At 36.7% G+C, this 23340-nt stretch overlaps 1 protein-coding gene across 1 annotated transcript in view; it reads right to left on the reverse strand.

The window, feature by feature from the left end:
- Positions 1–23340, reverse strand: part of NLGN1 (neuroligin 1) — an 823760-nt gene that overhangs the window by 296558 nt on the left and 503862 nt on the right. The gene's annotated exons all lie outside the window — the stretch shown is intronic.

The following is a 23340-nucleotide window of genomic DNA, read 5'->3' on the forward strand; positions in this document are numbered from 1 at the left end:
GGCCTAATACCACCAAGAAAGCAGCTCAGGAAGCAGAGCACGTCCTTTGGACCCCAGGTCCCTGTGCCTGAGAAGCTCCCAAACCAGAAGATTGATGACAAGGATCTCCCTCCGGAGCCAAAAGAGAAAGCCTTCCCCTGGCGCTGACACCCTGAATTTGGACTTCTAGCCTACTAGACTGTGAGAGAATAAACTTCTGTTTGTTAAAGCCATTCACTTGTGGTATTTCTGTTATAGCAGCACTAGATAACTAAAAAAAGAAATTATAATTCTAATATCCAGAGATATTCACTGTTGCAATGTTGGTGCCTTTCTGTGTACTTATTTCTAGCTATATGTATATATTTTAAAGTGTTTACTTGCAACTAAATAGTATCATGCTCTACACATAATTTTATAATCTGCTTGCATAATATATCAATATATTTGGGAAGACATTTGCTTTTAAATTTTTTTTTTTTTTTTGCTTACCTACATTCAGCAATATTATTTGGGTTGGTTTAGTTTAGTATTTGGTGGTATTGAACACGTGATTTTGATTTAACACTTTTTTTTTTAAACATTTGGAAATTTCCATTTTTGACATCGAAAACAGTACTGAGGTCATCATTCTTTTAACTATTTGCTTATATTTTGGGCTGTTCCTCAGTTTTTCTTTCTTACATTCCAAAAAAAAAAATACATATGCATCTTGATTAATTTTGTCATGTTTTTAAAAATATTTTCTTCGAGTTAAAACACACACACACTCTACATTGTATAGGATCTAAGTTATGCATAGTAGTATTTGACTACCCGTACTTCCTAACTGAAAATAAAATTGCAGGAAAAAAGGCAGAGTAAAGAAATTAATCAGCATCAGTTGTCAAATTCATAGACTTGAAAGGAGAACTCTTGTGAAAAACATTCTGTAAAGGTAATTTCAGTTTTGTTTTAAGATTGTGTCCAGATATGCACATGCAATCTCACTACCTGAGAAGTTGTAAAGAACCTTCTCAACAAATCCACTCTAAACTGACCACATGGTACCCCATCCCAACATCTGCTAAAGAGACTAATCATATGAATGGATGTCAATTAATTGGAATATGTTGACAGGCTGTCAAAGAAATGATTTACTATACATATCCCAGAGATTAATAAACAGAGGTCTGTTTCATAACCTGACTTTGAACAACGTATTCAAGAAGCGACCAAAAATTCCTGATTAAGTCCCAGGTAATAATTATGAATAAACAGCTCTAGACTCAGAATCAGGCAAAAGAAGAACGAAAAAGAAAGCTAAATACCTCATTAATGATGTGAACCCGTGATCTTGGCTTTCCATTCATTCAAATATGTTCATCTTTCAAATACTCAGTGCCTACTATTTGTAAGGCCTCTGACCAGGAACAATAAGCAAGGTAAGCACGTGCTTAGGGGATCAACAAAACAGGAGCGCCCGCTATCGAAAGCAAAGACCCATAAATGCCAAGCACAAGGACAAAAGGAAAAGAGAGCACTGCAGTGGAAGGGAACTGGCAGGGCACTAAATGAAATTGATACCAGCTCCAACGTGTGAGAAAGTGCTGGCTGGAAATAAAAGTTCACACAGAGTCACAAGGACATCCATGTGTGAGGTTATTTAAGCTATGAGGCCCCTACCAATTAAACATCTTCATTGACATCTGTCATCTACGGTCTCGGTCCGTGTAATTGAAACTCCTTTTCTTTCTAATAAACAAGAGATGCGGGTGGGCTGTGAAGTCTAACTCTTGCTACATTCACCCAATATGAAACTGGATCCAATTGTTACTGGGCAAGAACAGAATATATTAATAGATAACAGGTCTCTGATCCATTTTCGAGAGAACTGTTTTATACATTCATATCTGCTGATCTAGCAACTCCAGCCAGGAGGGCCAGCAATGCTCTTGCCATGATACAAACACAAAGGTATGCTCTTATGAGCTTCCTGGTAAACAGCTAATGGAAGCTTCAGTCCCAGATGACGCACAAAGACGAGGGAACTTGAACACGTCTACCATTGCAATGAATTCAGTCAAGTTACTTTTTAGCTGAATAGCATTTATGTATAGTTAGATCCTAAGTTTTGTAAACAATAATATTTGTAATTTTAACTTTAAAATATGTTTGGCATACACATGGGTGCAATCTAGCATGCATTTAAGATAATACTAACATGGATAACAATTTAATATAATACTAAAATGGCAAACATCCAAAAACACTGGAAATATTAATATTTCTCTAACACAAAATGTTTTATGTATCAAGTTTCATTTTTTATTGTCTGTTGTGTGGGACATGGTGCTTGATATTACTCTATATATGCTAGTAAATGAGATATTGGACAAGTTAAGAGGAAGCAAAATTCAATATTTATCATGCAAAATATGTTTCTGCTTTGCAACAATGAGTGTGTTTCTAAATTCGTCTTCCAAAAAAGTGACAAAGGGCATTATCAGAACATTACATTTATATTTTATCAGAATATTTACATATATCTGTGTAATGAAATTAAACAATTCCTCAAGGGAATAAATTAAATGAATATTTAGGTAATAAAAATTATATAAATGTATTTTATTTTCCATTTCCCTTAGAATAACTTTCTTTAAAGAAATCGATATTGTTATGACTCACAAAACAAACTTGCTGGTGAAGTGGTGCTATTGTTACACCAATTACGTACTTATCTTTGAATATAAGAGTTGAACAATTCCACAAAGAAATAAAATGAACATTTTAATAAATTTTGTATATGATAACAATTACATTTTCCTTTTCATTTCAGACAGATCAGGTATAACCTCACATTGAGTTCTCTCTCTTTGATCACGTAAGAGCGTGCCAGCAGGCAGTGTAATCACTTGACTAAAGATGTCTCTCCTCCTGTTCTGTGCAAAGCAAAACAAAATGAGTCTTCAGATTAAGTGTGCCTTTATTTTTTATGGAAACCCTGGTGGCCTAGTGGTTAAGTGCTAAGGCTGCTAATCAAAAGGTCGGCAGTTCAAATCCATCAGGTGCTCCTTGGAAACTTTATGGGGCAGTTCTACTCTGTCCTATAGGGTCACTATGAGTTGGAATGGACTCCACGGCAACAGGTTTGGTTTTTTTGTGTCATGCTCTTTGTGATTATAGTCCAATGAACTGTGAAGACACAGCACCAAAGAATGAAATGTGAGTGTGCAAGTTTTAAGTATTATTTGAAGATGAAAAACACTGTGGAGTTGTGCAAAGGGCCCAGCAACAAACATTGTACAATAAATGAATTAAATTATTTCTTACTGCCTTGTAAATTCTATTTCTTTTGACTATCTCAGCCCCAAAGAACAAAATTACATGTTCCAAATCAATTTTTTTACCTACTAATTTTCAAATATGAATTTTTCGTGTTAATATCCAAATTCAAATGAAAATTTTATTTTATAGATTTTATTTATTTTCTTTTACTCAAGTGTATTTGCTACAATAGAACCAAATTTAAAAAGGAGCATAATTTTATATCCAGGTAAAATGAAACAGCAACAACTAAGTAGAGCGCAAAAACAAAAACTTGCAGAAGATAAAAAGAAAAGGATTTGTGACTCTCTTAAGACAGTTCCAAAATTAACTTCCTTTTTAAAATGTAGTGAATCAGAAGAGACTTCTTTCTTTGAATGTTCGAGTTTAATGGGTGCAAACTGTAGCACTAGTACCACTAGTGGTGAAATTACTAATAGTAATATGAATTTTTAACAAAATTTGTTACAAATTCTTCATCCATTCCTTGCTGTAGTAAAAAAAAAAAAATTAATAATGGTGTAGAAAGTGAAACTATTTTGGAATCTGAAATTGTCACATTGGCAGACTCCATAAATAACAGAAATACAAATCCTGCTTTGTGGAATAATTTTTCTTCTAACAATGTAAATTACCAGATCAAATGAGTGAAGTGATTGTCAACATTTCAGTGGGCCATTTGTAGATTTGTGTAGAAAATTTCTGGATGGTAAACAAACAAAGTTCTGTAGCCAGAATATATTTCTAGGGTGCAAAGATAATGGTGAAAATTATAAGAGGAAGTGGCTACTGTATTCTCCATCAGTTGGCTCTGTATACTGTTTTGTTTGCAAACTATTCAATCCTAAATTATTTAATTCTCAATTTGCTATGGATGGATTTAGTGATTGGTGTAATTTGAATATGATTGATAAACATGAGAACAGTTCAGTTCACAGAGATTGAATGACATGCTTAGACCGGGGAAATGGTTTTGGTTAACTCATAAACTAGAAATGCAAATTAGTGAAGAATGTCAGGATTGGAAAGCTGTTTTGTAACACATTGCTGTCATGACAATTACTGAACGTGGACTGTCTTTTCAGGTAAGAAATGAAGTGTTTGATTCCCCACAAATTGAAAATTTGGGGGGTCTACTTGAAATTTTTTCTCAGTTTGATCCATTTTTAGCAGGTCATCTCAAAATATGATAACACAGAAAGGGCAACCCATCATATATGCCTAAAACAACAAATGAAGAATTAATAAACTTAAATAAGTGATAAAGTTTGACCAACTAATTTCAGTGAAATAAGCATAGCTGGATATTTCGGTTTGTCTATAGATTCCACTCCTGATCTTTCTCACAAAGATCAGCTCAGTATTGTTTGAAGGTGTATATCTCCAACAGATGGAAAATCTGGGCTGGGAAAGCCCAGTCCTATAAGAATGCTGCCAATATATCAGAGCATTAAAATGGCAACAGAAAATTTTAGAATGTAATGAATATGCCATTTTCATACCTTGTGCTGTGCATTCTCTTAATCTTGTAGGATGTAGTACAGTGGATTGTTGTGTGGAAGCAGCTGATTTTCTTTTTTTTTTTTTTTCTACTGTTTAGTTATTCTACACTTTTTTTGCCACCCTTCCTCACTGTCATGGATTGAATTGTGTCCCCCCAAAAATATGTGTCAACGTGGTTAGGCCATGATTCCCAGTATTGTGTGGTTGTCCTCCATTTTGTGATTGTAATTTTATGTTAAGAGGATGAGGGTGGGATTATAACACCACCCGTACTCAGGTCACCTCCCTGATCCAAGGTAAAGGGAGTTTCCCTAGGGTGTGGCCTGCACCACCTTTTACCACTCAAGAGATAAAAAGGAAAGGGAAGCAAGCGGAGTGTTGGGGACCCCATGCCACCAAGAAAACAGTACCAGGAGCAGACCGCATCCTTTGGACATAGGGTCCCTGTGACTGAGAAGCTCCTTGACCAGGGGATGATTGAGGACAAGGACCTTCCTCTAGAGCCAACAGAGAGAGAAAGCCTTCCCCTGGAGCTGGCACCCTGAATTTGGACTTGTAACCTACTAGACTGTGAGAAAATAAATTTCTTTTGTTAAAGCCATCCACTTGTGGTATTTCTGTTATGGCAGCACTAGATGACTAACAGCCTTACCAATGGGCAGCTCTTAAAACATATTTAGACAATGGTCAACTACTAAAATGTCTTTCTAATACATGTTGGGAAGTGCAGGCTGTAGCAATGAGTGCAATCCTGGAATGGTACATTCATATTCTAGATGCTTCAGAAAATATTGCTGAAGACCAGACACAAAGAAGATACCAAAAGAGAAGCTGAAAATATTGCCAATGAAGTGCAAACATTACCCTTATTATGTATGGAAGTAGCTGTTGTTTGGTAGCTTAATTGTGATGGAATCATTGAAGAATTTGCAAGAGCATAGAAAGTAATGTATTTAATTATAATATGCTAGAGATGAAAGATCTATCTAAAAACAAAATATAGTAATTTTTGTAATATTTGTTTTCTGATCATTACATTTTCTTTTATGACATATTTTCATTTGTTCATTTATGATTATAGCATTTGTTACAAAACAAACAACAAAACTGAAGTATGAGCTGTTTAAAGCAAAATTGGTAAAAGCCGATTTTTGTTGCAGGAGATAGACGGAATTTTAATTGATTATTGAAACAACTAAGTTCACTGACTCATTTTCTTTGTTGTAGAATATGTGGAATATTCTTTTTATAGAAAATGTGGTATATAGTCAGAATCTTAGCAACCCACATTCACTAAAAATTTCATAATCTTGTTCATCTTGCTCTGCTAAAATGACATTCACCACTTTTGTGTTTAATCACTAATATTATAGTTACATTTAAAAGGAAGTTACATCATGGATAGCTAATACACACACACATCCACACACGTATATGTATGTGTATATATATAACTCAGATATACCATTCAAATGCATGAGTAAGCAGAGGAGGGGGCACCACAGATGATCTAGTTCTTAGCACCCTCACATGCCTTAATCCAGGTCCTGCCTCCTGCAATGGGGTGGCTACCTGGTAAGAGTTAGTTACTTGTCGATTAGATTATGTTGTATGTATATAGACTTCTACTAAATTTAGCACATAATTACTCACTTTTGTTAAGAGCTGTGTCTTTTGTTCTGCATTTTCCCTGTTCCTTGGCCAAAATAAGTCACATAATGATATTTTCCTGGATGCTTTTTCCACTATAATTTCCTTCTCTGCTCTCTTTCCAACCCAATCCAATGTCCTTGGCAAAATAAAGGTCCAGTAAAATTCCTCCCCAGTGGCCTGAGCTGGGCATTTCCACAGTTCTTTGTGACCAAGTCTTCTTGGCTGCTGTCTGGCTATAGATATTTCCTCCTCTCCTGCTGGGTGGGGATAGTCCCTATAATTCCCAATGCCAAAAACAGCAGGTCAATTACAGGTATAAACAAAAAATGCTGCTAATTCCTTCACCGCCCCCCACCCCCAGGTCTGGTGAGGCCCAATATCTTTGTCAAGAGAACCACCTCCAGTCACTGTCATTGGCACTAATGCTGCTGATGCCTTGTGTGCTCAGTGTCCCATTGCCACTTGAATGTAACATCTTTTCTGGGACTTATTTACACTTTCATTACAATGTTCTGAGAGTTGGGTATGATTCCATAAGGAACTGGGTCAGAAGATATTCTTAGTAACAGGGGCTGTGCTGAATGAAGTTGTGCCTTTGGACTCTGGCCCATATAATTCCAGTCTCTTATACTTTAGAATAAATTAAAACCCAGAAGTTTTCTGACTCTTATTCCAAAATTCCTCTGGCAAACCTGCATTTCTAGGCCTCAGCTATGTCCAAAACTTAGGATAACAGAATAGAGACTCAAATTGGAGCATCTGCTAGCTGGTAGCTTCTAACGACCAGTTGTTAGTCGTTATTATGAACACTACTTAATATAGTATTGCAAAGTAACACTATATACTGTAATTCCTAGGATGTTGGGTATATAGAATTCTGTCTTATGGTCTCAACTGCTACTCCTTGAAGGGTACTTTTGCCTTCCCAAACATTATTCTCTCCTTGTTTTCCAACACCTATCACACCTTTGACGATCAAACTCAGTCATCTTTTTTTTCGACTTCCAAAAGTATCTGTTCTCTTTTCTTTATTCTCACTCTGCATACACCTTTTTAGTGTTCTGTGCACATATGTGGCTTTATCTGCTACTTTCATCCTGAAAACATTCCAAAAACCTAAAAAATGTCAAAAAAGAGACCTTGAGTTCCAGTTCTATTTTATGTGTTAATTGGAACAATCACTTTGGGCACACTTTCTCACCCCTCATGTTTTTTGTTTTCTCATGTGTAAAATGAGGTAAAAACAGAACAAAAAAACCCAGTAAATGAGGTACTTTGGCTAAATGAAAATAAGTCCCTTCAAAATCTAAAATTATTTTGAGCCTATGGTTAAATATTTTTATATATAACATGTACTTTGATAATAGATTCTGTAAAAACATAATGTGCAGTTTCTTAAATAATAGTTATAAAATTAAAATAGTGTCCTGGTATATTTTTATAATAAAAACTTTAAGAATAAATAGAACAAGAATATAGCTGATAAAGATAAGCACACCACTTTGAGGCAGAGAGTAAATAAAACTATGTTCTTATCCATATAAGAATACCCATATGTGTGATTCGGTGGGGATTTTTCCCAGCTACCCAGTTTGTTCACCAGCCCTGCCCCTGAAGCCATTGCCATTACCCTCTTTAACTGTCATCACTACTCAGATGGATTTGGAAATGTTCTCCTTTTCTCTGTTCCTCCCTCAAGAATAGTGATCACTACTAATTAAGCCTCTACTCTGGGCTGTGCGCCAACCCAGGTGGTTTATGTATGGTTCTCACTAGGTTCCCAAAACGAGCTTGAGAAGAATGATATTACCCACATTTTACAGATGAACCAACAGAGGGTCAGAAAGATTGAGTGACTTGCTCTGGGATGTAACACCTGTGAACTAGGATTCAAAATTGTATCTTGTCTGTCTCCAAAGCCTCCATCTTTCAAGACATGTTTTTAGAGATTAAGAAGAGGGGTGAAACACAGTCTTTTTTTTTTTTTTTTTTTTCTGGAAACTAATAATTTAATGTGTGAGATACACGTAAAGAGTAAAGTATAGTCAAATGAGGAAATGGTAATATGTATTTAATGGGAGTATGAACCAAGTGTATAGGATGAAAGTGGGGCGATTATTCCTTCCTAAAGTGGTAACGTGGTAACACTTGAGTAGAGCCTTGAAGGACAAGTAGAACATTGACAGATGATGAAAAGTAAAGAACAATATAGATGGGTTCAAGGACAATTAATTGCCAGTTGTGACTAAAGCTTAGAAAAAAATGGGTGAATATGAAAAGGTAAGTTGGCTTTACATACTGAAATGTGTAAAATAGCATGTAGGAAAAAAATAAGATAAAAGAGAGGTTTGCCTATTTACATAAAACAATGTAGTTTACCAATTCTACAATATTTGGATACCTTTTGGCTATTTTCTCGCTCTCTCTTTTTTTTTCTTCTTTATGCTTTTACAAACATGGCTTGTGCTGTTTTCATTTTTGAGAACCACTGTCAACTATATGCTAGTTCTTCAACACTTGCAAGATCTTGGATAAATTCTCACTTCACTTAAAACATGCAGCATTATCAACCATATTTTTGTAATATAACTGGAATCTTTAGAACTCACCAAATTGAAGATGAGAATAGGAAAATAAAGATTTCTCTGATGTGTTTGGAGGCTTAAAAATGTGCTTGAAGCATCACACATGTTTCGGTTCCATCCATTACTCTGGAATTTCAATTTCTATTCAATCAGTAATAATTTCAAATAATTACTAGATGACCTCGTAGCTAGTTCAAAGTTGACACCATTGTATTGACTTTGCTCTGGAAGATAAAACTCTCACTCACTGACTTAATTGCCTTTGAATTACTAAGTACTATTATTTTTTTTTTATTCGAAAATGAAAGTAACTTTAAACTGTGATGTGTGTGATAGGTGAAGGCTTTCAAATAGCTCTTCAAGATTTTGCACAAAGAAATACCTTCACTAGTTTCTGCAAGGGTATTTTCTTTGGGATGATAATAGACAATTGTGATTCACAGAGTTATTAGATAAAATTCTTATTCTAGCAGCTGTCACATTGTTAATATTTCATTATAAAGAATTTGAAAGGTTCTAATGTTGTACAGAAACCCTGGTGGCATAGTGGTTAAGAGCTATGACTGCTAACCAAAAGGTCTGCAGATGGAATCTACCAGGCACTACTTGGAAACTCTCTAGGGCACTACTTGGAAACTCTCTAGGGCAGTTCTACTCTGCCGTATAAGGTCACTATGAGTTGGAATTGCCTCAACAGCAATGGGTTTGGTTTTGGTTTTTGAATGTTGTATGATTCACACAGTTGGCTGAAATCATAAAAAATTAACAAAATGCTAAAATAATAAACCAAAACCAAGCCAAACCCCTTGCCATCAAGTCAATTTTGACTCCTGGAAACCTTATAGAAAAGGGTAGAACTGCCCCATATGGTTTCTAAGGAGCAGCTGGTGAATTTGAACTACTGACCCTCTGATTAACAGCCGAGCTCTTAACCACTATGCCACCAGGACTCCAAAGATAATACCCTTGCCCAAAAAGTGGTGAAGGTATTGCTTTGTGCAAAATCTTGAAGACCTATTTGAAAGCCTTCACCTGTCATGCACTTCACAGTTTAAAGTTACTTTCATTTTCGAATTTACAATTCCCTCACATTTTTGCAAAAGAGGTTTTACATATTAGAAGATGACAATTTTGATGCTTTATTGCTCATATAAAAATATCAATACAGCACCTGCTTTCCCTCCTTATTCTCAGATTTCAGCATTACTGTTCTCAGCTTGGTGCTCTGGTTTTGTAAATTCACATCAGACCAAAAATCCTTAGAGAATGAAGAAAAGCTCCTGGTTAAATTATTACATGCGAGTCCAGTCTTTTCTGTAGTAATAAGAGCAACAATCTCTACTAAACCCCTTAAAGCTGGTTTCAACAATGTTAACAGTATCACCAAAAAAAAAAAAAAAAAAAGACTATGACCAGGAGAACATTGTCTTCCCTGGAGTTAGATATGCAAAAGGAAATAGGCTATCTGCTGCTATCATCCTAGGGCTGGACTGTTACCAGAACTTGACCCTCATTTCTTTGAAACTATGATGGTAAGGATAGGATTCTAAAAGTTCAAGTAATTGTTTTCAAAAGCTGAGAAATTGAGGCAAGAACAGCAGCAAGAACTTGTCCTTACATCATAGGAGAAATTGCAGAGGGGACATGGGCTGGGCAATAGGCACCCTTCAGACAGTGTTAGTTAAGAATGACCAATAGAGGACGTATTGTTATAGTCTGCTCATTGTTTTGTCAAAGCAGAGTGAAATTTCTCACAGTCATTCATACTAAAAAAAAGACCAATTTCGGGGATAAAAAATAAGAACTAAGGAGATGGGCCCTGTGAAGAATAGGGTTGAGTATAAATTCATTTTCTGCCTAAGGGGAAGAAATGGGCCTAAATAGGGTGATGTAGATTTGGCCTTCCATAAGGCCACAGTGTATGTGGCCAATAAACAGAAACCAAAATTTGACATTTAATGGAAGGTTTAAACCTTGAGTACACACGGCTGTGCCTAGCACAGACAAAGCAGTGCAGACTCACTGTCATAATGACCTGAGGAGCACAGGAGAGAAAGAGACTGGAGCATACTCTGAGCCGACATTAGCTGGCTCCCTCCACTACCCACTGCCATTGAGTCGATCCTGACTCATAGCAACCCTATAGGACAGAGTAGAACTGCCCCATAGAGTTTCCAAGGAGCACTTGGAGGATTTGAACTGCCAATCTCTTGGTTAGCAGCTGTAGCACTTAACCACTACACCACCAAAGTTTCCTAGCTGGCTCCCTAAAAAAAGGAGCTGAGAAATACGGAAGGGTGCTTTGAGGAGAGGCTATGGTCCTGCCTCTCTCAAAATTTGTGTATTTATGGTCAGAGGCTGGTAGGGTCTGAATAGTGATCTCTATGCCATAAAATTTCATTTTCCTTTCTTATATGATAGAATGTAAGGAGCCCTGGTGGTGCACTGGTTAAGTGCTTGGCAGCTAACCAAAATATTGGTGGTTCAAATCCAGCCAGAGGCTTCACAGGAGAAAGATCTGCAGATTTGTTCCTTAAATATTATAAACAAGAAGATCCCATGGAGCAACTTAATCTGTTACACGAGATCACTGTGAGTTGAAATTGAACTGCACCTACCAACAGCAACAATGTGATAGAATGTCAACTGCAAGAGAGAAAGGTTTTTACTAGGATTTTTTCACTGATGTGATTTGTTCCTAGACCAATGCCTGGCACATTTTAGGATCAATAAATATCATTGTTGAATATATGACATTTTAGTTCATTCTCACAGTGACTCAGACAATAAATATTAGTACCCCCATTTTACAGATGAGGACATAAGACTTGGAGATGTTAAAAGACCTGCCTGGGTCCCGCAGCTTCAAATAGAGTGAGAGAGAAGCAAAGTCTAGACATGAACCCCTCATTGCCATTGAGTTGATTCCAGACCTCTTAATTACAATTACACAGCTACAATCATTTCAGCAGTTTTGGATACAATAAACAGAAACCAAAATTTGACAGTTAATGGAAGGTTTAAACCAAATTCCCAATGATAAGTTGCATTTTTTGTTTATAGTCACTATTCTGAATTGAAACTCTGAATATAGGACTTTTTTTTTTCCTCTTAGGGGCAGCAAAGAAATAAAAATAAATGGGCCACACTCACTAATATGAAATTGGAACCATTTTTTTCCTCCAGTAAGTTAAAAAATGAAGGCACATTACACAATACTGCAAAACCAGATGACCGAAAGGAGGGGAAATGCTAACAAACTCTAAAGCCAATTTATTACTCCAATAAATGTCAGGGCAGTAATTGTGTGGGATGTGGATTAATATTGAAAAGAATGGATTTGTGTCATTCTGAAAATATAAATATAAATGCTTTTGACCACGGAGTTAATAAAAGTATGTTGTCTGCAATGACTGGTAATTGATGTGAAACGGTTACCTTTACCTTGTCATGGAAGTGGCAGAAACAGAGCTTCCACTGAGGGGGCTATTCACACATAAATTGTATTTAATGGTTTCCTGTTAATGTGTTCTATTTTTATAATGAAAGCCAGCCAAATTATAGGAGAGATTCTTTTAATTCCTTTACTGCTATCAAATTGAGCAGTAATTGAATCAGGCAGGAAATTCCTTTTTGACCTTGAAGGCTGAGGTGTAGATTTTACCTTCGCATCCCATCATCAGAATTGAAAGAGACATAATATTAGTTTTTCTAGCTTTTTATATTTTATATGGTAACCTAATGACACTAAATAAAAGACGTCCAAATGGAAAATGCAATAAATCATCAACAAACTCATCAATTTTCATGCAGAAAAAAGAAATTTTGATGAAGTCCAACTTTAATTTGCCAGTTCAATTTTTTTTTAATTCAGTATTTTGCCTGCTATAAAACAATTTAACTGGTATGCAATTCAGATATTATACAAAATCTGTTGTAAAAAGAATGGTGCCTGTATGTAGGAAACACGGACAATCAAATCAGAAAGAAATGCAGCACATGGAATAGACAATACTAGGAATAGATGCCTCAATAAACTTATTCCTGAAGCCTTTCAATTATATTTAATTCAATCAAGACCAGTTTTATGTCTTTGGATTGTGTTGTAAATTCAAAAACCGCATAGCAATGTTTTTAAGTGTCAACATTTAGGATCAACATATTGAAAGGACTGCCCCTCTGTATAACTTCCATGCATTTCAGGAGAACATGGTTTACATGCGATTGGCTAATTACACACTACATTAGACAGATCCACCCTCATTTTAAGGAAGCAACTGGCTAATTGCATTTCTGCTTGTTTGAACTTCAGAGACTGAATTGGCCTTAAGCATTACAGTTTGTCTTCAGAGGTATTATGTTTTGATTTATAAAAATGAGAAAGTTCTGTTTTTAAGTCATCCTTAAATTTGTAATTCCACATTCCCTAGAACATCTCTAAGAAGTTGATACTGACCTTAATGCCTAAGATCCTTTGTGACTCCAACATTTTCTCTAACCTAACTAGGTGTTGAAATGGGAAAATACTGCTTGCACAGCCTGATGGTAGAATAGTTAATGTTTATGGGAACTGATGAAACCCCTGTGAGCTATATAGCATGCTTGCGATTCTTTTCTGATTGGTCTCTCATGACATTGTAAAAGTTTAAGATTAACTTATTTAACTTATGTTTTCTTTCTAAAGATGAAAAACAAGCAATATGATCTGGGAAGCGGGGAGTCAAGAGAGGGTGATATCAGAAGACCAAACTTCAATGACACCAGAAGGGACCCTAAGAATACTTTGAAAAGATCATCACATCTGGCAGTCGGTGTGCAAGACCACCTCAAAGAAGAATTAAAAATTCTCCAGAGTCCTCGGACTTAGGCTTTCTTTCTCTATAAAACCCTCCAGCTGGCCCTTTTGGGGCAGACAGAATTTGGGAGGAACCTATCCCCCCTGTCTCTTGCATACCGGTATGCAATTAAAGCCCTCTTGTTGCTTACCTCCCTCCAGTCTCCGTATTGGCTTTGTGGCAGGTGACTCGAACCTGCGATTTGCGGTACCAGTATCCTCTTCATACAGCACACTCAAACCTATGTCCTGATCGTTTTGCATGGCCACGTCTTGCTGACTTCGCTCAAAACATAAACGTTCTCTTCCTATTAAACTCCTATTCATCCTTACGCCCATCTGAGCCATTGCCCTCTCTCTGACAGCTTCTCACTTTCCCCTTCTGTTACCTACTGGAATTAGTAAAAAAAAAAAAAAAAGCTTTTTTTTACTTACTTTTTTCTAGTGTCTTACAGGACCTAGATCATAAATACTGTGACGTTTTAATTTTCTGCTTTGTATTTAACCTAGATATTCAGAAATCACTACTTCCACTCATCCACCAGTAAGATAATAAAATTCTAGAGGAAGCAAACTATGTACGCTTAGTGGATAAGGTGTGGGCTTAGAAGTCAAGGAGACCAGGATTTATGTCTTAACTCCATCAATTGCTGGCTGAGTAGGTGAGGCCAAGTTTAAGTCTTTTGTCTTCTACCATAAACAGTGTGTACCTGTTAGGGTTTTACAAAGATGAGGTGAAATAATACACTTTAGAATGCATTTATCATGGTGTCTGGCACATAATAAGCATGTAATAGCTGTTAACTATTTTCATTAATAGTTAACTAGCATTTTTCATAGTGGAACACAGAATGTAACACAGGGTAGATGCTCGATAGTTGAACGTTAAATGAATGACTGAAAAAATACATGAAATTAAACCAACAAAGAGGAAAAAAAAGGCTCTAATTTGAGGAACTTTCTATGCTTGTTTGTTTTCTTAACTTCTTTCCAAGAAGCACTGTTTCTATATCCGAGACTAGGAGAGAACCCTAAGTTTTATGGAGAAATTTGTTTCATCATTGTGAAGGTGAGTACAGGCAGTTCCCAGGTTAGGAACAAAATCCATTCCTAATTGTCTTTATGTCTTTAACTTGAATTAGTAGGTAAGCTGGAACAGGTGCTTAAAAAAAACCAACACTCTCCCCACCCTGCGCCCCCCACCGCTGACATCAAGTAGATTCCAACCCACAGCAATCCTGTAGGACAGAATAAAACTTCCCCCATGCAATTTCCAAGGAACACCTAGTGGATTTGAAATGCCGACCTTTTGGTTAGCACCCATAGCACTTAAGCACTATGCCACCAGTCTTTCCATGCACAGGGTGTTTATTTAGCCTTACTTTAATGCAAGAGGAAACCCTTGTGGAGTAGTGGTTAAACGCTACAGCTGCTAACCAAAAGGTTAGCAGTTCAAATCCATCAGGCACTCCTTAGAAACCCTATGAGTCAGAATCAACTGGATGCCAATGGGTTTGGTTTTTTGGTTTTTTATAGGGTTGCTATGGGTTTTTTAGTGCAAGAAAAGGCTCGAAGCCTTTTCAATGATTTAAAATATGCACTTGCAGCAAGTGAAGGTGATTGTGGGTTGGTTCAATCATTTCAGTGAGGGCAAATTTACATAACATTAAAGGGCAAGTACAGGTTGTCCATGAGTCAGATGTTTGTAACCAGGGACTGCCTGTATACAGAAAAAAAATGTGTTCCTTGTCCCCTGCCTTACATTAGTCTGGGTTATCTCCTTAACTCCATAAAGCATGATCTATACTTTAGAGTAAAGATCAGTATTTTCAGCACATTCAGAAAGGTTTCTCCTCCGGTAGTGGTGGGCTTTTCTATACAAGTAAACCTGAGTACCTCTCTGAGGAGCCAAGAGAGAATGAGTTTCAGGCAAGAACATAGGTGAGGAGCAAACGAGAGAGGACGTGGAGACAGAAATGCTGAGGTGGGAAGCAATGAGAACTTAGGAGTTGTCTCTACCTGTTTTGGTTCTCTAATTTTCACAGTATGTTCCTTAAAATTAAGCACCTATTGATAAAAGGCTCACTCTGGATGGGGAGGGGCTATTATTCTCATCCAACTGATATCAGGCTTACTGTTTTGGCCGGTGGGAGGTGAGCAGTAGTGACTTACGGCACATCCGAGCAGAAGCTTTAATGGAGAGTGTATGGCCATTTCACTGACATTTTTCCCTTACCTTACGTCTAGCAGAAATGACCAGGAAAAGGAACAGATGCACAGCTAATCCACAATTTTGGAGTTGCAAGAATGGAGTTTTTGAGTTATTACCATATCATCACCCAGCAAACGCTAATACAGAATTCTTTTGGGACTGATTGTTGTGGTAACTAGGTCTTCTTGCAAACTTCCATGGCAGCCTCTTACCCCAAGACTAGTCGGGTCTGAAAAATCAATATACTCACTCTGGAGAATTCAGTAGTTAACAATTAATGCACATGTATCCAGTATCTTTTTTTTTTTTTTTTTACGCATTTTCACAAGTTAACAAGTGTATTTTTTGTTTGTTTTCTTTTGTTTTTATTCAAAAAGCACCTCCAGATATCTTCTGTGAGAAGACATGATTCTTGCTTTCCAGGGATTACATTATTGATGATATTAAACATAGAAAACCTTAAGGCCATGAAAAAATAGTTCTTATTTCACTATCCTGAACACTTCCTTGCCCCATATAGTGTGCTAAGTATAGAGGATGATACACACATGTCTTGTTAGATGTGGTTTCTCTTATCTAGGAGATTGCCTCCTAGCTGGGGAAATAAGTATGCACATGATCAGCTATAACCTGCCCGAAGATATAAAGTAATATATGCCATAAACCAAACCAAAAACCAACCCATTCATTGCAATCGAGTTGATTCTGACTCATAGTGACCCTATAGAACAGAACAGATCTGCTCTGTATGGTTTCCAAGGAGTGGATGGTAGATTCGAACTGCTGATCTTTTGGTTATCGGCCAAATGCTTAACCACTGTGTCACCAGGGCTCCCAATATATGCCATAGGGAGGGTAAAACAAAGTGCTATGAAAGGTCACAGTCAGGAAAGATTCAGGAAATGTCTCATGATGGAGTGGTTTTGGAGGAGATTGTTGGGAGAAGAGTCATGGCATTTGAGGATCAAAGACAGAGTGGGAAATAATAATGTGTTTCAGTGAAAGCATGAAACTGTAAGAGGAAGTCATGGATGGACTTAACAAAGTTGGTGGCAACTGGAAATACTTGAAAATATGTTTTCGAGGGGGAACACAATTAGAGTTGTAATTTAGATTAATCTGGCATTTGTGTGTGGGATGTATAGGACTAGGGGAGAGATAGGACAAATATTCTCAAAAACAGGAATAGAGAGAAAGGGTACATGTTGGAGAAAATGTGAGACATAACAAATAGCTATTGGATGGGGGACAGTAAAGCAGTAAAATGAAAATATCAACAATTTTATTTTTGTGATGGCCACAAAAAGATGAGACTCTTGAAGAGAGTAGAAATAGAAGTCTTAGAAATAGGCTCTAGAGAGGTAGAAAGAGACCCTAGAATGAGCTACCAAGTCAGAGGAGAGAGCTTTTATGAAGTCATTGGGGCCTTTAAAACTGTTTATGTGGCAGAGAGATTGAAGAGATAAATTCTCAGAAAAGTCATTATATTTGGCAACCAGCAAAATATTGGTAACTTTTATCAATCAGTCCAGGAAAGAAGAGGGCTAGAGCTTGGGGTCGGGGGATGAAGATGGAGGCAGGAGAGAGGAGCTTGACTACATAGCACAAAGGATTATATAAATAGTCTTAAATAAAGTAGAAGATATAATAAGAGTAAGTGTTGACTATTGGATCATTTAATTTTTACAACACCCTATGAGGCAAATACTACCACAATCCCCATTATACAGATGGGGAAAATGAGATACAGATAGATCTCATAACTAACTAGTGAATCAAAAAGCTACAAAGAAAGAGCTAGATTTGACCCCGAGCCATCTCACTCTGGAATACACATATTTAACTGCTTTCCTTTTTTTTTTTTTTTTTAATACAAATTTAGTTTGGTTGTAAAAAGGTGGCCAGAAAAGCCTGAGCAACTTCTTAAGGGCAAGGCTGAGCAAGGTGTGTGTTTATGTGTGTGAGGGGTTAGAGAGGTGTTTACTTCGAGTTCAGCACAAATGCAGCAGAGGGCTTATGCTGAGTAGTCATTGTAAAAGATAAGACAGGAGCAAGTTGATGGAATAAGTAAAGTTGATGTATTTGACCATAGCCATATGAGTAATTTTCTAAGTGAATAGGCCATATATATTGCACTTCTTTGGTACTTTCATTCAACAAAGATCTAGAACCTACAGATATGAAGGGAAACAATACAGACATGGTCTCAGAGCCTATGGATTTTCTAGCTAGTAAGGAGCCCTGGTGGTGCAACAGTTAAGTACTGGGCTGCTAACTGAAAGGTTGATGGTTCAAAACCACCCACAGGCTCCATGAAAGAAAGACATGGTGATCTGCTCCCATAAAGATTACAGCCTCAAAAAACCCATGGGGGCAGTTCTACTCTGAAACATGAGGTCACTACGAGTCAAAATTGACTCAATGGCACCCAATAACAACAGCAAAACACAAAAGGATCACCAGCAAATGGATAAAGAATGGAACAAGCTATTTGATACTGGAGGTTGTAGATTATGAGAAGACAATATTCCTCACTAATGGGACATACAACTCAAGTAAAGTCATATCCCAGTTTGTCCATCAGTGAAATAAAGGTCAAATTAAAACAGACTATTATACCTTTGGATAAAAGACACATTGGAGATGCAAAGCAATATTAATAAATGAAGACAGCATACTATACTATTTAATAACAAGAAATCATTAGAGAAATATTAATTATTGGATTTGACTCAGGCATTCTCGTTATTTTAAATACACTGAATAATCTTTAGAGACTTTTACCATTTTCTCCAGAAGTAATAAAGCTATAATTTGTAAAATCAGAAGCTAATTAAATACAGCAATCTAGTAAAATGATGTGATGATTGAGGTTTAACAGGAACATAATTCAAGAGGTCATTATGACTCCGACAGTAACCATACCTGGTCACACTTCACCCTCTCTACGTAGTCTCTTACTCTGCTTACCCAACAGATGCTAAGACGTGAATTGAGTTGTTCTCTGACCAAATACATGAATATTTCTGTGTTTTGAAATATTGAACCTGTTTATTCTATTTTTATGATTAAGTAGAAAATATTTTACCTTATTCCTTATCAAAGTAGCATCTTTGCATTCAGAAAAAATAAAAAACTGAGCAGAAGGCACAACATAGGCTCACATAGAACCTTCTCCCAAACTCATCTAATTTTGTTTAATGTAGTTACTATATTAGTTAAGTCAGAGAATAAGAATATTTTAATTTTAGTAGAACACTCCCCTAGGGTTTGAATATTTTGGCTAATTATTTAAATAAGAATATAAAAAGGCACATAAAATATACAAACGGCACAAAATATAGAGGGATAGTTGATATGAGAGTTTACAGAATCGACGTTCAAATTTACCTTGACAAAAATACTGACATGCTACTCTAAACCCAAATAACCAATACATGCTAGCTATGTTTTTATTTAAAAAAAAAAAAAAAAATCAACTGCACAAATCTAGATTGGTAGAGAACCTCCTGGGCCAGAATTCATGGGAAACTGTTCTGATAGCTTTGGTTAAATGTAATTTTAAACGAATGGCTCTAAATAATGCGAATAACAATAAAGTCATAACAAAGCTAACAGGAATCTTTAGGCTATGCAAATCAAAGCACAGTTTCCAAATTCCATAAAGTAATCATTGTTTGTCACAGTGGCATTTTATTAAACTCTGAGAGCCATATTTTTTTTTTTTGAGAGGCATATTTTAAGTGACACTAATAAGCTATGAGTCAGAATCGACTTGACGGCAATGGGCTTGGGTTTTTTTTTGGATGAGCAAGACCTTATTCACAGACACAGAGGGATGACTGCAGAATTGGATGTGAATTATTATAGATCACTCATAAAGGACGTTCCAGCCTTAAGACTTTTATGATTCTGTGCAAAGTATAGACTATTTTAGAGCATACTTCTAACACACAAATCACTTTAAATATAGTACACATAATCTTTGATTATATACAAAAAGTACATCTTATTGAAATTATTATTATCTTGGTAAGTCCAACTGCAAAGCAATACTAGTTCTTATATTAACCCAGAGGAAGCATCTAACCAAATAAGCTTCAAAGGGCCTTATTTTCCTGTCCAATTCTTTTTTTGAACAAGGACTAAACTCATTTTCACATTAAAATTTACATAAAGAAATAAGCTATAGTTTAAAAATACATATTCTTTCCTTATGCCTGTAGGAAAGGATAGTCGTTGGATAATGAAAATCTTTTAAAATTACTTTCAAACTCACCAGGATTTATAATGTGATGCAAAAGGCTTTTGAAAATCACTTAGCTCTGACATACAACTACCCATCAAAACCTCAGCTCTATAATTTAGATCAGTGCTTCTCAAATTTTAAACATGCATACAATGCACCTGTGAACCTGGTGTGGGGCCTCAAATTGTGCACTTTCTAGCAAGCTCCCTAGTGATACTGACAATGCTGATCCATGGACCACTCATTGAGTAGAGAAGATATAAAGGACTCCGCTTCATTGATGCCGTTATGTATTTTAAAAAATTCCAGGTAAATATATCAGATAAAATAAAAGAAGTTATTTTCAAACAAGAAGAGAGCCTTAGCCATCTTCTCTTCCTTGCAAGCCTTCAGCATCTTTTGACGCGATTCTTCTGAATGACGTCATAGTATTCCTTTAAAACATTAACACTTTCTTCTTCCACCACCTTCAGCTCAAGAGAGGCCATTTCTCTGATTAAGGGCTCACAAACTTGTTTGCTCTCATTATGTCATGGCTACCCGAGCCTCAACGTTTAATTCCCTATTAGTATTATTCTTTCTTCTTCATCACAGGCCTCAAGGATCTCCTATAAACATCTCTAATTCCACTTTGTTAATGTATTAACTATTTGTGGATAAACGAATTACTCAAAAGATTTTTATCCCATCTGCCTTAAAATTCTAATATGAAAGAACTTCTCCTTGCATTGAATAGCTTCTACCTGCTTCATCGTAAAAGAGCCATGAATGAGAAAAGTTGAAACAGCTCCAGTCAGTTAGCTTTACTACACCCCTCTGCCCTTCCTCATAAACTTCTTTCCAATAAATGGTGTATAGGATGACTTCCTTCACTGGGAGAAAAATTTCACCAGAAATTCACTGTGCCTATTAACATTCGTCTGCTTCAGGGGAATAAAAATACAAGGTCCAGGTTCATAAAGGCTCCTCATTTACTTTGGAGGGACAAATCCCTGGAAAAGGACATCATGCTTGGTAAAGTAGAGGGTGAGAAAAAAGGAGAAAGACTCTTGACAAGATGGACTGGCACCACGGCTGCAGCAATGGACTGAAACATAACAACAATTGTCAGGATGGCTTAGGACGCAGCAATGTTTTGTTCTGTTATACGTAGTGTCGCTGAGGTGGAACCAATGCTGTGGCACCTAATAACAACCTATTAGATGTTTCATCTAGGCCAGCAATTCTCAACTTGCTGTGCCATTAGAATCACTTAAGACTTTAAAAACACTGATTCCTGGACCCAATCCTCCTCTTTCATTTTCTTCCCCATTCCCCAGTTCTGTTCAATTAGACTGAGGTAGGCCCTGGGAAATGGTGATTCAGTTATGCTAACTTATTGCACTTTCGCACAAAATTCCCTCATTTTTATTTCTGTATTGTCTTTTACCCATATTATAGAATTTCTTCTACATTAAGGATTCTCAACTACTGCACTATGGACATTTTTGGTCTGGATAATTCTTCGTTGTGGTGTTGGTCTTGTACACTGTAAGATGTTCAGCAGCATCCCTGGCCTCAACTAATTAGATGCAAGTAGCACTCCCGCAGCTGTGACATGCAGAATGTCTCCAGACATTGTCAAATGTCCCCTGAGCAGCAAAATCTCTTCAGAAACACCACTCTTATCATCATTGCATTTGCATGACCACCACCACCACATCAACTGATGCTTACCATAAGCCAGGCAGTTGGCTAACTGTTGTACACAACTTACCTATCGCATTTAATCCTCAAAACGCTATCATGAGGTAAGTACATACTTTACTCACAAGGAAACTGAAGCTCAGAGAGGCAGGAATGGTATAAAAATCTCAAGAGCTCTAAGATCTGGACAGTGGTGGATCCAGAATACAAATCCACATCTCTCTGATTGATTCTAGGGATTGTGCTCTTAAAAGCAAACCAAACCCATTATCATAGAGTTGATTCCAACTCATGGTGACCCTAAAGGACAGACTAGAACTGCCCCATAGGGTTTCTAAGGCTGTAATCTTTACAGAAGCAGACTGCCACATCTTTCTACCATGTAGTGACTGGTGGGTTCAAAATGCCTGCCTTTCAGTTAGCAGCTGAGCACTTAACCACTGTACCACCAGGGCTGCTTACTGTGCTCTTAACACCTATGATATATTGTAATATGTAGACTCTTTAGTTGTTGATCTCATAAGACTGTAAGTCATCTGGCTACTTATCACATAATGGCTTGTCCTCAGTTCCTCACACATTGTGGGTACTAAATTAATATTTATCAAATTGAACTGTATCTAAGAATTAGTTCATATTTTTCATTCAAAGTTTACCTCCATTCCCAATCTTCTAACATTTTTCAAAGGTATGCCCATCTGTTCCTCACTCTGGTAATGAATTGTCATTTGTCCTCTTCTTGCTGGCCCCCCAGTGTTTAGTTTGTCACCTCAGACCTGGGTCTTTCCAACAGCCTTTTAACAATTCTCTCTGCCTCTTGTATTTTTCCTGTTCATACATACTGCATTTTGAATAAAGATGTTTTTAAAACCTGGATTTTTAGCTCACTAAATAGACTGTACAACAACACTGTATTGTACGAATATACATCTGGACATAACCAGATGGAATACAGAGAAATCAAATTGATTATATATGTGGAAAGAGACAATGGAAAAACTCAATATTATCAGTCAGAACAAGGCCAGGGGCCAACTGTGGAAAAGACCATTAACTGCTCATATGCAAGTATTAGTGAAGCTGAAGAAAACTAAGACAAGTCCACAAGAGTCAAAGTACAACCTTGAGTATATTCCACCTGAATTTAGAGACCATCTCAAGAATAGATTTGATTCATTAAACACCAGTGACTGAAGACCAGATGAGTTGTGGAACGACATCAAGGATATCATACATGAAGAAAGCAATAGTCATTAAAAAGACAGGAAATAAAAGATCAAAATGGATGTCAAAATAGACTCCAGAACTTGCTCTTGAATGCAGAGTACCTAAT

Source organism: Elephas maximus, chromosome 23 (assembly GCF_024166365.1).
Source record: "Elephas maximus indicus isolate mEleMax1 chromosome 23, mEleMax1 primary haplotype, whole genome shotgun sequence".
Lineage (NCBI taxonomy): Eukaryota > Metazoa > Chordata > Mammalia > Proboscidea > Elephantidae > Elephas > Elephas maximus.